This window comes from Coloeus monedula, assembly GCF_965178545.1.
Source record: "Coloeus monedula genome assembly, chromosome: W".
NCBI lineage: Eukaryota > Metazoa > Chordata > Aves > Passeriformes > Corvidae > Coloeus > Coloeus monedula.
In genome coordinates, this window is record NC_138821.1 from 14,303,693 (window position 1) to 14,319,870 (window position 16,178).

Consider the following 16,178-nt stretch of genomic DNA (forward strand, 5'->3'; position numbering starts at 1 on the left):
GAGCTCGTCACTGGCCTTCCCTTCGCTGGAGGGAACCACCAATAAAGCTACCTTTGTGCGGAACCAGCCATACGGGTCTTCTCATCTCTCTCTCCGGTCTGGTTTAGCCTAGAGGCAGCCCTGCAGAGCTGAGCTGAAATCACGAGCTGATAATCACTAAAGAGCTGATAGCTTCTGCAAGGGCTCCTCTGCCAGCAACTGAGAGGAAGATACCAGACCTCGGGCAGGCGATTCCCTTCGGGACCATCTCCCCCGACAGGTCATCTCTTCCTGGGTCGCAGCCACGGACCCCACCACCAGCTGTAATAACTGGCCCCCGAACAGCCATTGGACCCCGGACCTGGCCTGAGCTGCCTCTTGATCGCCAAGACAGAACCAGCTGTTCGTGTGCTGCTCCTCTGAAGATAGACCTACGTTTTAGCAGGCCTTTAGGACGGGGACAATTCGAGTCCCTCATCTCCCACCTAGGACAAAGTCCCTGAGGATCGAACTGCTAGACCATCCCCCCAGCAGACCTTTCCAGCAGCCAGCCCCACCAGAAACGGGATTTGTACGTTTAAACTTGGGGCTCTGCTCTCCTCTTGCGCGCATTTTAAGTTATTTTGGTTTTTTTTCTCTTTTTCTGCTGAGGGAGGAACTAAGATGGGACAAAGGCAAACTAAACCCAGCCTTTCCCAATCTGAGAGAGACCTATACCCCTTTCTTCTGACTCTTCTCTTAAAATCTGACTTTAAATTCCGTAAAGGTGTTCTTACTAAGAAAAATCTCAAATCTTTCAGTAATTGGCTATCTCTAAATTTCCCTGAAGCTACCATCGATTCTGTTCTTTCTGATTCGTTCTGGGACAGTGTGGGGAACAAACTGTATTCCTCTCAAGCCTCGGGAAACCTCTCAGTTTCAAAATTCATTCCTTTATTTCATTTACTGGTTAAAACGTGTCGTGCGAAAACCCCCCCTCAGCCAAACCCCTTCTCTGCCCTTCCCCCCTCCCACCCCCCCTCTCCGCCTCCGGTACTGGCCAGCCAGAGCGCGGACCCAGCCAGCTGCCCTGGCCCTGGCCTGGCAGGGGCGCCGGCCTCCCCACTTCCCTTCCCCGATCCCCTGTTCCCGGCAGTCCCCCCGTGTCCGGCCCCCACCGCTCGCCCCCTCGGTTCCGCTGTCACCCCCCAGGCAGCGCACGCGGTACCCACCCCAGACTCATCCCCCCTCCCCGGCGTGGATGACTCTGAACTCCCCCCAGCCCCATCTCCCTGTGCCCCTGGTATCCCGCAACCCTTCCCCCTCTCGCACCGGCCCGCGGTGCCTCCAACCCCCCCACCCCACGGCGTCCCAGTTTCTTGCCGCGTCCCAGCCTCCTGCCGTGTCCCTGCTCCACTCCGCCCTGCCCCCCCCACACCCCAGCGCGGCGGCCCCATCCCAGCAAGCCGCCCTGCAGCCGCTGCCCCCCCCCACACCCACGGAGCAAGCATGGTACAACACGGGACCGGTCCCGCAGAGCTCCGTGCACACATCGTGGGGCACAGAACAAGCGTCACGCCCTCCGCCAGCGTCCGACCCTCTCGCAGCTGGCGGAACGCAGCTATCCGCGGCACCACCTCAGGCTATCGCCCGTAGAATGGAATCTCCCTCCCCCCTTCCCCCACCGCAAATGGCTCTGCCACTCTGGCAGGCGCCGGCACACCCGCTCTCCCCCCTCCCAGCTGCATCTTGCGCAATCCCTGCTGATGTTCCCCCTCTCCCTGCACCCCCCCCCCCCCCCCCCACTACGGGTTCTTGCACAATCCCCATTCCCCCCGCTGCTGCGCTAGAGCCTACTGCCCCCCCCCCCACCCTCCTATCGCCCACCCCGACTCCACATGGAATCGCGAAACCGGAACTACCTGTAATCCCCCCCCCCAAACGACCTCCTGCTGTACAACCTCTTCACCCACATGCTGCCATAACAGGACCCCTTCCTACCCCTCAAGGCACCCCCGACCCCCCGCCATTCCCGCCCTGGATAAAGCAGAGCCGGCATTTCAAAAACGCCGCGCTACGCCTGTATCCCAGCCCCGCCCTGCCACGGCCTATCCCTCCTGTTCAGATGACAGTAGCAGCAGCTCTGACTCTGAATCTGAAGATCAATGGGCACAGACACGCAGGGAAGCGAACCGGGAGGGGGATTGGGAGTTGGCTCAGAAAATTTCAGCTTTTCCAGTCATTATAGGGAGAGGGAGGAGGGGTGGCCCATCTACAAAAACATGGGAGCCTATCCCATACAAAGAAATCAAAGAGCTTAGCAAGCCAGCAAAAGACCATGGGAGAGGATCACATTTCTTTAGAAACTTATTGGAAGCCACTTTCTCTGCCTATGCATTAGTACCACATGATATTAAAAACATTATTAACTGCATCCTTTCCCCTGCCGAATATATGTTATGGGAAAGGCATTGGAAAAGACATTTAAAAACACTGTCTGACACTTATGCTAAAGATGCAAATCAGACAGATTGGACAATAGAACAACTGGCTGGAGAAGGTGACCTCCAAAAACCTTTAGATCAAGCTACAACCTTACCTGAAGTAGCATTACAAGACATAGCTATTGCAGCTAAGACATCGCTGTTTCTCACCCCTGATGATTCTGTTCCTACACAATATTTCTCTAACATCAAACAGTCAGCAAATGAAAGCTTCATTCAGTTTGTTGATCGTTTGAAAGCTAGCTTAGAAAAACAGATAGAAAGTCCAGATGGACGAAAAGAACTCTTGAGCAAATTTGCCATGGTAAATGATAACGAACAATGTAAGAACATCTTGAGGGCCCTACCCATGGACACAGAACCCACAATAGAACAAATGATAGAGACCTGTACTAGACACACATCCACAGAAAACACAATGACCCAAGCAGTTGTAAAGGGTATCACAGAGGGAGTTTCCGGTGCATTTGCTGCAGCAGTCTCTAAGGAGAATGCCCGCTGTTTCTATTGTGGCGAACTTGGACACTTTATAAAGGACTGCCCACAAAGGTCACCCACCCAGGACCATCGTGTTGCCTACCAAAGGCACCAGAGACAGCAACAGCACCAGCAGCGTCCAAAAAACTTCTATCGGAGCGCGGTGTCAAGGCCCCGCGCCCAGACAACAAATCAAAGGCCATACTATCCCGCTTCAGCTGTGAACTCCACATCGGATCACCGAGAGCAGACAGCTGGACCTCGCCCGGCACCATCATCCCAGGTGATCCCAGAACACATGAGAAGGATCCAACACACGGAGCTCTACCGATCGGAACGAGACGCCAACTGGTAACATCACTGCCATTTAACTTTGTTGACAAGCGTTTTTATCATATTCCCACAGGAAAGTATGGACTGCATGACGGCCCATGGGACATTCTTATCCTAAGCAATACCATCCATGGTCCAGAACAACTCTTTGTATTACCTGAGATACAAACAGTGCACCCTGGACAAGAGATTCTTGTCCAGCTTTGCTGCACGGACACACCTTTCTTTCTCCCACAGGGAGCACTGATTGCTCAAGCTTTTTTACTTCCACAGAACCGCCCAGAACAGCTTCCCCTCAATCCTACAGCAATGTGGATAGAGATCGTGGGCTCAAACAAACCGACCATTGAGTGCAGCTTGTTCTGTAAAGGAGAGAGGGTCTACCGCCCAGGGATGCTGGACACAGGAGCAGACGTGACCATCATCGCCCGCTCCGAGTGGCCAGGGAATTGGGAACTGGAGCCGGTGGCAGGTATGATCTCCGGGATTGGTGGAGTTGCAGTATCCATGAGGAGCAAACGAAATGTTGTCATTGAAGGACCTGAGGGCAAGATAGCGACCACCCGACCATTCGTGGTAAGAGCCCCCATCACCTTATGGGGCAGAGACCTTCTATCCCAGTGGGGTGCCACTCTTACCATTCCCAGCCAGGATTTCTGACTGGGGCCACTGAGAAACGCGCGCTGCCATCTACTCCCCCGCTCACCTGGAAGACTGACAACCCAAAATGGACAAGGCAGTGGCCCCTTGATAAAGAAAAACTCAGCGTGCTGGAAGCCCTGGTGGAAGAGCAACTTGCCAAAGGTCATATCACTGAGACTACAAGTCCTTCGAATTCTCCTGTCTTTGTACTGAAAAAGCCGGGCACAAACAAATGGAAACTACTCCATGACCTACGAAAGATCAATGAGGTCATTGAAGACATGGGCCCCCTCCAACCCACCCTGCCATCACCATCGATGCTGCCCCGAGACTGGCAGCTGGCCATCATAGACATTAAAGACTGTTTCTTTAACATCCCGCTCCATCCCCAGGACGCACCACGGTTCGCCTTCTCCATCCCCTCTCTTAACAATGAAGCCCCACTCAGAAGATACCATTGGCTCGTCCTCCCACAAGGCATGAAGAACAGCCCGACCATCTGCCAGTGGTATGTCGCCCACATTCTATCCCCCATCAGGAGCCTGTTTCCAGAAGCAATCATTTACCACTATATGGATGACATACTAATCTGTGCATCAGAAAAAACTTACTTGGACAGAACTCTTAAAAAGACAATTGAAACCATAGAAGAAGCAGGGTTCGAGATTCGTGAGGACAAAGTGCAGCACTCCAGCCCATGGACCTACCTCGGCCTCCAGATCTGTGAGAGAACCATCGTACCCCAGCAACTCTCCATCAAAAAGGACCCTAAAACCCTAAGGGACTTACACAGCCTGTGTGGATCCATAAATTGGATACGCCCCCTACTGGGAGTTACAAATGAAGACCTTGATCCCCTCTTCAACCTCCTCCGCTGCAGCAAAGACTTGGACTCTCCATGCGTCCTCACACCTGAAGCCCAAGATACCATCACTAAAGTTCAAGAAGCCCTGTCTTCACGCCAAGCCCATCGCATTGAACCCAGCCTGCCTCTTCAGTTTGCAGTTTTGGGTAAAGCTCCCTGTTTCCATGGACTGATCTTCCAATGGGACCCTAAACTCAGAGACCCTTTGCTGATACTTGAATGGGTCTTCACAAGCCATCAACCTACAAAAAGATTAACCACCTTCCAAGAAGTAATGGCACATTTAATAAAAAAGGCCAGAACTCGTCTCCGCTCTCTTGCAGGGTGTGAGTTCACATGCATATACTTGCCATTGACCACTGAAGATCTGAGGCTGTTGCTCCGGACCAATGAGAGCCTCCAGTTAGCCCTAGATAGCTACACAGGCCAAATTTCCGTTCACATGCCAAAACATAGACTTTTCTACCGTGAAGCAGCTTTTAAATTGATTCCAAAATTAATCCAAAGTAGAAAACCTCTTAAAGCTCTGACCGTCTTTACTGATGGTTCGTCACATCGGTCTGTCATGACATGGAGACAACCCAATACCCAGAAATGGGAATCTGATATCCAAATAGTAGAGGGATCTCCACAGATTGCTGAATTAGCAGCTGTTGTCAGAGCCTTTGAGAAGTTTAAAGATGAACCTTTTAATCTGGTCACAGATTTGGCTTATGTCACTGGTATAGCTATGAGGGCTGAACATGCTTTTCTAAAGGAGGTCTCCAACCAAAAACTATACCAATTGGTTTCTACATTAATCCATTTAATCTCGCACAGAAAACAGCCTTACTACATTATGCATGTGAGGTCACACACTGACCTCCCTGGCCCCATTGCTGAAGGGAACAGGAGAGCAGATGCACTGGCCATGCCAGCAGAGACTGCAAACGTCCCTGACATCTTTGCCCAGGCAAAGTTGTCACATGCATTTTTTCACCAAAACATTCCTGCACTCGTCAGAATGTTCAAGCTTTCAAAAGATCAAGCAAAAGCTATCATTGCAACGTGCCCGAACTGCCAGAACTACCAAATACCATCTATGGGTGCCGAAGTCAACCCCCGTAGTCTGAACAGCTGCCAATTGTGGCAAACTGATGTAACCCACTTCCCATCCTTTGGGAGATCCAAATATGTGCACGTGTCAGTTGACACATTTTCTGGGGCAGTGTTTGCATCAGCCCATGCAGGAGAAAGCGCCATCCACGTCATCAAGCATTTTCTCCTTGCCTTCGCCACCCTGGGAGTCCCTGAAGAAATCAAAACAGATAATGGGCCTGCCTACACCTCCCACAAGTTAAAAGATTTCTTCAACCAATGGGGAATAAAACACAAGACAGGCATACCTAGCAATCCCACAGGACAATCCATCGTAGAAAGGACCCACCAAACCCTCAAAAGAGTCCTCAACCAGCAACGGAGAGAAACAGAAATCTTGTCTCCTGTTGAAAGACTCTGTAAGGCTCTCTATGTCATTAACTTCCTAAATGGTACATCATCAGAGCCTGACCCCCCCAGTACTCAGCCACTTCTCAAATTCAACCCAAGCTAAGCTCACGGAGAAGCCACCAGTGCTGGTGAAGGACCCTGAAACACACCAGGTCTCTGGGCCTTTCCAATTGATTACCTGGGGGAGAGGCTACGCCTGTGTCCAGCTACCATCTGGCCCGAAGTGGTTCCCAGGAAAAAGCATTAAACCATACTTAGGCTCTACAAATACTGCTACCACAAACACCAAGAACTCTCCTGAGACAAATACAGGACCTCCACAAAACCAGACCAGCTCGGCATGGAGACGAAAACATCGCTGGATGCCCACCAAGCAGGAAAAAGATCGTCCCACCACACGGCAGCAGACGAAACAGAAAGCTGAACAAGAAGCTACAGCAAACAGTCAAGCCGTAGGCCAGACACAGCCTGGAAAAACTGATCCCTAGTTTATATGTTATCACCCCTTGCTACCCCAAAATATCCCCTTCCCTCAACCCTTGTCAAACTTCCCTAAACCCCAAAACCTCCCCTCACCACAAAGCTAACAAATCTTGCTTGTATTCCCTCTCAGAAGCCCCATCCCTGCCCAAAGATGAAATATATCTACGTTGATGCTGTCCTCACCACAGCCTTGATGACCTAAAAGTAGACAATGACCTTTTTGGACGATGGGGAATAATGGGATGGATTGCATCTTTGATTAAGGGAGCTTTGTGGGTATTCATTGTAATTATTATTGTGTTACTTATGTTCTCTTGCCTCCTACGTTGCTGCAGAAAGGCTGCTGGGAATGCCCTTTTAATAAATACAGAAGGGGGAGTTGTGGGATATGCCCAGCCACCGCCCTGGAGGGATGTCTGCTGAGATAAGAGATTTCGCAATCGCCCAGCAGGACTCCCTGGAAAGGACTTTTGAGTCATGGTGAGGAAAAGTAGACCCACAATCCTTTGGGAGACCCTATGCAGATCTTTCTGTAACCCATTGGTCTATCCCAGACCCTCTGTAATCCATTGGTCCCCTTGCTGATCCCCTGTATCCCTATAAAAGACCAGTTCGCCTCTGTAGAGGGGAAAACTCGTCCCTGGCCCACCCTTCGCCGGAGGGAACCCACAATAAAGCTACCTTCGTGCGGAACCAGCCATACGGGTCTTCTCGTCTCTCTCTCCGGTCTGGTTTGGCCTAGAGGCTGCCCTGCAGAGCTGAGCTGAAATCATGAGCTGATAATCACTAAAGAGCTGATAGCTTCTGCAAGGGCTCCTCTGCCAGCAGCTGAGAGGAAGACACCGGGCCTCGGGCAGGCAATTCCTTTCGGGACCATCTCCCCGGACCGGTCATCTCTTCCTGGGTCGCAGCCACGGACCCCACCACCAGCTGTAATAGAAAGAGGTCTTCTTCCACAAACACCCCCACTTGATTTTAATTTGCATCCCATTAATCCAGGTGACTGGGTGTTAATAAAATCCTGGAAAGAAAAGTCATTAACCCGATCTTGGGAAGGTCCATTTCAGGTCCAGCTAACCACCGAAACAGCTGTCCGAACATTTGAAAAGGGCTGGACACACATCAAGAGAGTGAAGGGTCCGGTAGCACCACCAATTGAAGAAAAGTAACCTCCAGACAAACCATCAAACTAAACACCCTGTTTGAAAGCTCCACTCAGCATCCCTCAGTCCAAGTTAATAAAACCCTGTACTCCCAGTTTATCCCCAGTTATACCTCGGTAATAAGTGCTAGCTACAAGTTGTTAAATTAAGTTGAAAATGTTTAGCTGTTAATTCTGTTCCTTGTTATTCCCTTTAACAGACTCTGCCTTCACACAACCATATTGTCACATCAACTGTATAGTAAGGCTCCATTTGAAGCCAGCATTCCCTTTCAATAACAGTCCAATCAGACCCCAAATTTACGGGCATGATAACTCTAATCTCTGACAAGGCCAACCCCAAAAAAACCACGAGTTTCCGGAAGCCTGAGATCACTGAAGAAGGACCATCTGAAGGTGAGAAGCCTAAAGAAAGGACTAAAGAAGCAAAGATGACAAGCCCCACCAGCAGAGGCAACCCAAATGCCAACAACTGCTCCCGGGTCTGCCTAAAGGGGAAAGTGAGCAACATCCTGCTACTAAATGTCATCTGTCTCTGGGTCCTCTGGCCTCCCTTCACACAAGCAGCCGACAGCCTCTGTAACAAATGTTACAAGACTGTGTATCAGGCAGAAGGAAGCTCATTCCAAATTCGACACTTTTTCCAAGCACATACTTATGTTAATCCATCTTGTTACAACATAACAGAGCTGGGTATCTGCTCAGAAAAAGGTCACAAGTATTGGATTGGCAAAAACATTGGCACCCAAACACATAAGCAGAAGGGAGAGTGCCCCTCCCAAGACAATTGGCTCTGTTTCAATTTTAGATACATAACCAGGACAGAAGATTTGCTAAAAAGAAAGACCTATGACACCGACCTGATCCAACAGGTGGTCATAGAAGAAAAAGAAAAGCAAAAAGAAAACAATCCTTTGATGTCAAGGAAAAACTTATTTATTGACCTGGCAGAAAGGATTGGAAAACAGCTAAATTTAACAAATTGCTGAGTGTGTGGAGAAACTTTAGAATCGGAAAGTTGGCCTTGGCGGGGAGTCAGTCTTGGACCCCCCGATTTACTCCGAGTAATCTTTCCCCCACAACCCGACATGATAATGAAACCTGGCTGCTAAGCAATTCTGTTATTGGAGAAGAATGCATCTGGAGGAAAGGAAGAAAATTCTTAGAAGAAGTTGGTGAGACAATATGCAAAAGGTACCTGGTAGCTGATGGGCAAAACCACTGGTGGATACCCCAAGAACCAGATGTATTCTGGTCTGCAGAAAAGATTAAAAACAAAAATTGCATTTTGAATCTCGTTAAAAAACTCTGGCAGTGTTGGGATCAAGGAAATCCATACTCTGTCCTGCCACAAATTTCCAAGTACTGGATCACAGCAGCAAGTATACAACCCCACTTCTGGGAAGCACCACAAGACCTCTATTGGATCTGTGGTAACCGAGCTTACTCCAGCTTACCACCTCGCTGGAAAGAGAGCTGCACTCTTGGAGCCATTCAGCCAAACTTCTTCCTACTTGCTGAAAACACTAGACGCCACCTTGGAATCTCCCTTTACGATGAACTTTCCCGTACTAAGAGACATGTAATAGGAGGGACCCAGAGATGGGGAGAAGAAGAGTGGCCAGCCAAGAGGATCCTAGAGACTTATGGACCTGCAACATGGGCACAAGATGGGAGCTGGGGGTACCGAACTCCCATCTACATGCTAAACCGAATCATCAGACTGCAAGCACTAATTGAGGTAATCACTAACAAGACCTCTCTTGCTCTTGAACTGCTTAACACACAGCAAGGGCAAACTCGAACAGTCGTGTACCAAAATCGGTTGGCATTGGACTATTTACTAGCAGAAGAAGGTGGAGTATGTGGCAAGTTTAACACCTCAGACTGCTGCATCCACATTGATGATCACGGTGAAGCCATCACCAAGATTACCCAAAACATCAGGAAACTAGCCCATGTTCCAGTGCAGAAATGGCAGCCCTTGATCACTTCTGAATGGTGGGGAAATATTTTCCAAGGACAATGGTGGAAGAAAGTTTTAATTATTGTTGGACTTTCCCTTACAGGACTTATTTTTCTCCCTTGTTTAATCCCTTGTTTCATCCGTTTAATCACCACTGTCGTCCAAAGCATGCCACTGATCCAAGACCTCCAAGGACAACAGCAGCATCCACCATCCACTCAAAAGATTATGTATATCAATAATAATAAGAAAACCAAAAAGGAAAGAAAAATTGCCAAGCGTGGGACAGTTTTAAACAGCTTGAATCCATCCCTGAAGAAGCTACCCACCTTCACTTAAATGCAAAGACCAAAGATGCTAGCATAAGAGAAAAAGGGGGGACTTGTCATACATGAAATCCCTATTTGTGCTTGGTCTTTGCATATTAAGTGCTTTAAGTAATTAATTTTGAGTTAATTATTTTTAAATTGAATGTTACAATTAACCCATCAGCCCAGGTACAAAAATCCAGTTCCATTATCAGTGTTTCCATTTGTTTAAAGTTTATTAATAGAGTTGCACCCTTCCCAGTTAAAATTTTTCCCAGTAAAAAATCACAAACTTGCCCCTTTTCAAGCTACAAACCACTGGTACACCATAAGAGTTACCTTTCCTGTGTTTACTGTATACTTTTACAAGTGTTTTGAGGTGTGTTGGATGTATTTTAATACTTTTTGTAGGTGTTTCACTTGCATTTTGATTCCAAGGCCAACTCCCCCACCCAGTCTTAATAGCCAGCAGCTATTTTTAGCCACGGCCATTACTCTGCAGGCAAGTTCCATGGCAACCTGAATACCTGAATTTTAATGAAGGCATTGTATTCCCTTATCTCTAACTGATACCACCCCCCCCCTTGACAACGATGAGCCATTGGTGGACGGAGATGATCCATCAAAGGGAAAGCACCAATCGCCTTGGACCGAAGGGGCGGGCTGTGGGCGGGCTGTAGGCGGACTGGGGCGGAGCAAAAACTATAAAAAGGACAAAGCTGAGAGGCGGGCTCTCTTCTCTCTTCCCCTCTTGCTCTCTCCAGACTAGCTGTGGGAGACATCGGTGCTGGGGCATTCAAAGCCTTACCCCTTTTAAGGGGCTTTTAGTAATTTTTTTAAAGTCAACCCAGCACTGCAAGTTCTTTTTCTCTACCTGAGGTCTAGTGCTGTCTCAGCCAGAAGATCTCAAATCCCTGTGCTCCTGGGGCATACCATCTACTGAGCCATAGGATCCCAAATTTTTATATTTTTCTGATTTCTGTAATTTTTCAATTTTTCTGTTTTCAATAAATTAATATTTTTAAGAGTTGTCTCATTTCTCACAGTAACAGAATCTCTGATCTGTATTACCGAGATTTGGAGAAGGCCCTCTTTAATCTCCTTCTTGAGTTCCTGGTGATTCTTCTCCATCTTCCACTTTGTGCAGACATGTTTCCACAGCTGCGATTCTTGCATGTGTTGGGCCATGCATGGCATCTGCATATGCTCGGAGCATCGTCGCCATATCCCACATGGTCTCATTCCCACCATCATCCGGTTTCATAATTGCTAAAGCAGAAGCATATTCTTGTGGTGCAAGCCACATCACTGGGTGAACTCTGACACTGTCCAGACTCCTCAATCCTGGGTCATTTGTGTAGACAATCTCTACCACTGCTAGCTCTCTCAGGCGTTGGATCCCTTGTTCTATGCTCTTCCACTGGGTTTGCTGCATATAGAAATCATCTGCGCACAGATATCTCTCCCTTATGCCTCTCAAAACCCGTGTCCAGAGACTGACAGAGTCAGCCCTCCTTATTATCACTTGGTCAATAGCTGGATCATGTGACAGAGATCCCAAATGCCTGGCTTCAGCACCATCCAGCATCACATCATCACCTGCAACATCTCAAATACGGACCATCCAACTTATTATGGATTCATCAGACCATCGGGTGTAGTCCTTTCTTAGGCTATGAAGGTCTTTTATGGACATGGATTCAGTAATGGTTTCTGTGCCTGAGTCAGTTGATGGCTTTGAGGTTCCTTCCCCTGCATCATCCTCATCTTTCACTGGGCGATCAGTTTTGGTTGTGTGCTTTTTTTTCCTGACAGGAGCCACTGTCAATGGCTTAGGCTCTCTGTCTGGTTTGGCTGCAGTTTGAGTGACTGGGGTGGCTGCTGATTTATCTTTCTGCCCCTCTACCTTTACCTGCTGCTCTACAGTACCTAGCAGTGGACGATAGGCATATGCCAAGGCCCAACATATTGCAAGGAGGTTGTTCTCATTGGAATTGTCATTGCATTTCTCTTTCAGATATTTCCCCACCTCAGCTGGTTTCTGAATTTGTTCAGGGGGGAAATTCCAAGCTATTGGGTCAGGGAGTTTCTTCAGGATTTGGCCCATATCCTCCCATTCCCCACACCACTCAGGATTTTCCACCTCTGGGTCAGGTGTCTCATCAGTCACCCTGGAAATCTGAGCTCTCATTCTAGACAAGCTGCAAACCACGTAGAGGAAGATTACCTGATTAAATACCAGGAAGGTGGTCTCTTTAACATCCAGGGGAAACTGAACATTCTCAAAAGATAACCTATCAAATTTAAAGGGGAAGGAGATGTGTAGGAACCCAGAGTGCCGAGAATATTTCTCTGCCTGTTTTGAAGGGTTTTTACCCCCCTGAACAACACTGTTTTGACCTCCATCATTGGAAAAAACTGCCTATGATGAGACAAGAACTAGAAAATACAATGGTGTGAATTAGGTGATAGACTACTACATAAGATTGTCACAGGGTGAAAAATTTAGAGGTTTTAGGCTTCTCTTTGTCGTAAATAGATAAGAGCAAAAAACATCAAAATGGAGGATTATTGTTGTTCTCCAAACCTTCTTCTTCTACTACTCCATATTCTGCAGTAAAAGTAATTTGGGATGATTGGACAAAAAATTCCACAGTTACTAAATAATTGGTAGGAAAGTGAAAATAATATACTTTTTTAGTAACCATTGGTTAAATTATCTTTAAAAGGCTGTGTAAATCTTGATAATTAGACTTTTTTCCTGCATTCTCTGCTCTGTGTTATGCCTGGGTCACGCTAGTGACTCTGTTTCTCTGATAAGACTTAATAAACAACTATCTGGCAGCAGTGAAACTCCAGGAAAAGTCTCCATTTGTCTCTCGTGCTAACTCCTGGCAAGTACTTTAAGATGCTCTCCCATTAGGAGAGATTTGATTTACAGCACGGTTCAGTGTCAGAGATGAAAGGCTGGGAAACTGCATCTCCCCCTCCCTTAACAAACTGGGTGCAATTACTAATAAACCCCCAAAACAAGCTACGGAAACTAGGACTGGGATTAGGACGGAGAAACCACATATCTTACTTTGAACACCTGCCTGTACCTCTGTTGACTTCTTATAAATCATTATCACCGAGCACAACAAAATAGAAATCCGGATTCGTGTCCCTCCTCTGTAAAAGTTACGTATTAGGGACAAGATTGGAGCAATCTGTGGATAGGCAAATAGGCCTAGGGACCAGAAAAGCATTAGTACCTCCAGCCAGAGAGACATTATGAACTCAACCAACATGGTGACTACTTTACCCCAATACAAAGTAATTAAATTCAATCCAAAATGTAATTAGTACAGGTTTTTTCACTTTCCTCCGAGCCATGCATTGAGCACCACTAATTATTTGTGCCAGTTTGGACAAATTTGGAGGAAAATATCAATTCAAATTTAGAAATATATCCTCTGATCAAAGGCAGGTTACAACCACCCCTCCCCCACCAGGTTCAGGAAAAAGAAATTTTCCTCAGAGGAAAGTGAAAGAGATAAAAAACTATTTATTTAACAAACACACAGGAAAAGGATAATAATACTAAATGATAAAACCTCTTGCTGTGGAGAGAAACCTGTGTAGGCCAGTGGGCCTGCTGGACAAGGAACGAAAGGAGTCCTATAGTGGGACAAGTCCTAGGTTCCTTTCTAGCTTATGGTGACTGAAAAAGCTTCCCCCAGAATGCTCTGTTCTGTATACTCTGTAATGTACCCCAATTCTGCTTCCCTGTTTGACTCCGCTGGCTGCTACACCCCTTGTTACCTTACACATCCCCAGACCTTCCCCACTGGCTCCCATTCCCTAGTCCCGTCTTTGTACCGCCCCCATACCCTCAGATCATTGGTCCCTGATGCTCTCTCTGCTCCCCTATATAACCCTGGATCCCCCATTGTTCTGCTCCCTACTTCTCTGGAACCTTGCAAGAGTGTGGCTGCAATAAATCTCTCCCGTGGAACCCCATGTGAAGACCCTTCCTGCTCCTTCATCGTCAAACTGTTTTTGCCAGCTATCCAGTGTATGTGTGCACGTATGTGCAAGTGTGGTGGCTGCACCGAGCGGCTTCCTCCTTGGAGGTGCTTTTGGGAAGGTCATGGCACTTTACTATCCAATACCACCACGACGAATGGCTGCCCGAACTGGGACTTGTTCTGAGGGTCCCTGAGAGCATCTCCGACAGCCCACACTGCTGGAAGTTCACGTTTGGCACAGTCGCTTCTCCGAAGAGCAGCCTGAGTTTTATTGGGATGATCCGAGGTGCTGCCAGCAATCCTCTGAAGATTACAGGGTCAGTCTGAGCTGGAGAAACAGCTTGCCCAGGAGGAGGTGCGGGGGCACCACCAGGCCACCCAGGCGCACCTTGGTGCGGGCCACCAGGACGCAGCCACCGGGCATCCTCCTGTGGGACTCTACTGCCTCCAGCAGGCTGTCCAGTGAGAGCTCCTTCAGCCGCTTCAGCAGCAAGTAGGTGACGGCCTTCAGCTCCTGCTCCAGCATCAGCAGACGTGCCCACGTCTCCCAGCCCTGCTGCTCTGGGGAGCTGCCATCGGCCACGCCATCAGGGCTGGGGGCGGCAGTGGGGGGAGGCTGGGGGTCGCTCGGCTCCAGCTCCGAGAATAGGCAGCAGGTCAAAGTCGGCCGTCGCTCTCCGGCCTAGAGCTGAGGGTGCGGAGCCAGGCTTCATACTGCTCTGCCATGGGGTCCCTGCGTGGCCCCGCCTCGCCCACCACCCCGCGCTGCTCCTCTGCCTCCTGCAGCAGCAGGCTGTGCACTACCACGCAGACCTTGCCCAAGAGTTTTCTTTGACCCCAGAGTTTCATGAGATATTGGGTCACTTTTCTGTGTTTTCCTTTTATCCTTTTTCTCTCGGGTGTTGGGAAGAGGAGAAATGGGAACTAAACTGGCCCACTCCCAGCAGGACGTTTATATCCAAGTTAAATCAGCCCTTCATCAGGGAAATTTTTGTTTTTCAAGGGGGGAGCTGAAGCGTTTCTTTCATTGGCTGTTTAAGGATTTTCCTTACATTTCGCGGGACTCACTCCTTTCTAAGGATTTTTGGGATCAAGTTGGGATAAAGTTGGGTGTTCTACAATCAAGAGGGGACTTATCGGTGGGAAAGTTTTATCCTTTATTTGCAACGATTGTTAAATGCGTTAAAGGTATTGAGCAGTGTTCGGGAAATGTTATCCCCAGTTTAAAAACCCCCTCGCCATGCTTCTTTCCCCGTGTTCCTGACCCCTCTTCCCTGCCTTGGGGGGTGTCTTGGTTTGAAAGACAGATGTCTGCTAAGGAAGGAAGAAGCCTCCCTTGGAATGGCAGTTGCGACCCCCCTTCCCTCCGAGTTATTATAATTTTGAAATTAAGGGGCTTTCAGGCAAAGATATGGGAAATAGGAATAACAGTTCTTTACTATTATATATCTATATGTGTATAACCAGTGAAACAAACAACAATAACTATGGTAGTAACAGCAAACAATCACAAACCCAGTCCCAGCCTTCTCAGCTGTCAGGCCCTTTCCCCTTGGGTGCAGTTCCGGTCGCAGCCGGCAGGGGTGCTGGCGGCTCCTGGTGAGCAGGGCAGGTGTGATGATTCCCCCGCGGCTGCAGGGGGCGCTCCGGAGTGAGCTCGGGGAGCACATGGCACTGGTGGCCTGGAATCCTGGGAAGGGATGGGACAAAAGCTTCACAAACCCCTGGGCAGCCGATCCCGGACTCTCAGGAACAGCAGGCTGGAATGGCAGGCTGGAACGGCAGGGACGATCACAACAAGATGTATCCAAACTGTGGAGCTGCAGTGGGAACCCCCAGAGGTCTGGGCAGGCAGGGTGAGCACGGCTACAACGTAGCGAAGGCGCTAAGCAATGGCGGGGGCAGGGCGGCCACGGCCCAGCTCCCAGCAGGGCAGGGAAGGCGGACTTGGGATCCCATGGTTTCTCTGGCGGAAGGAAAAG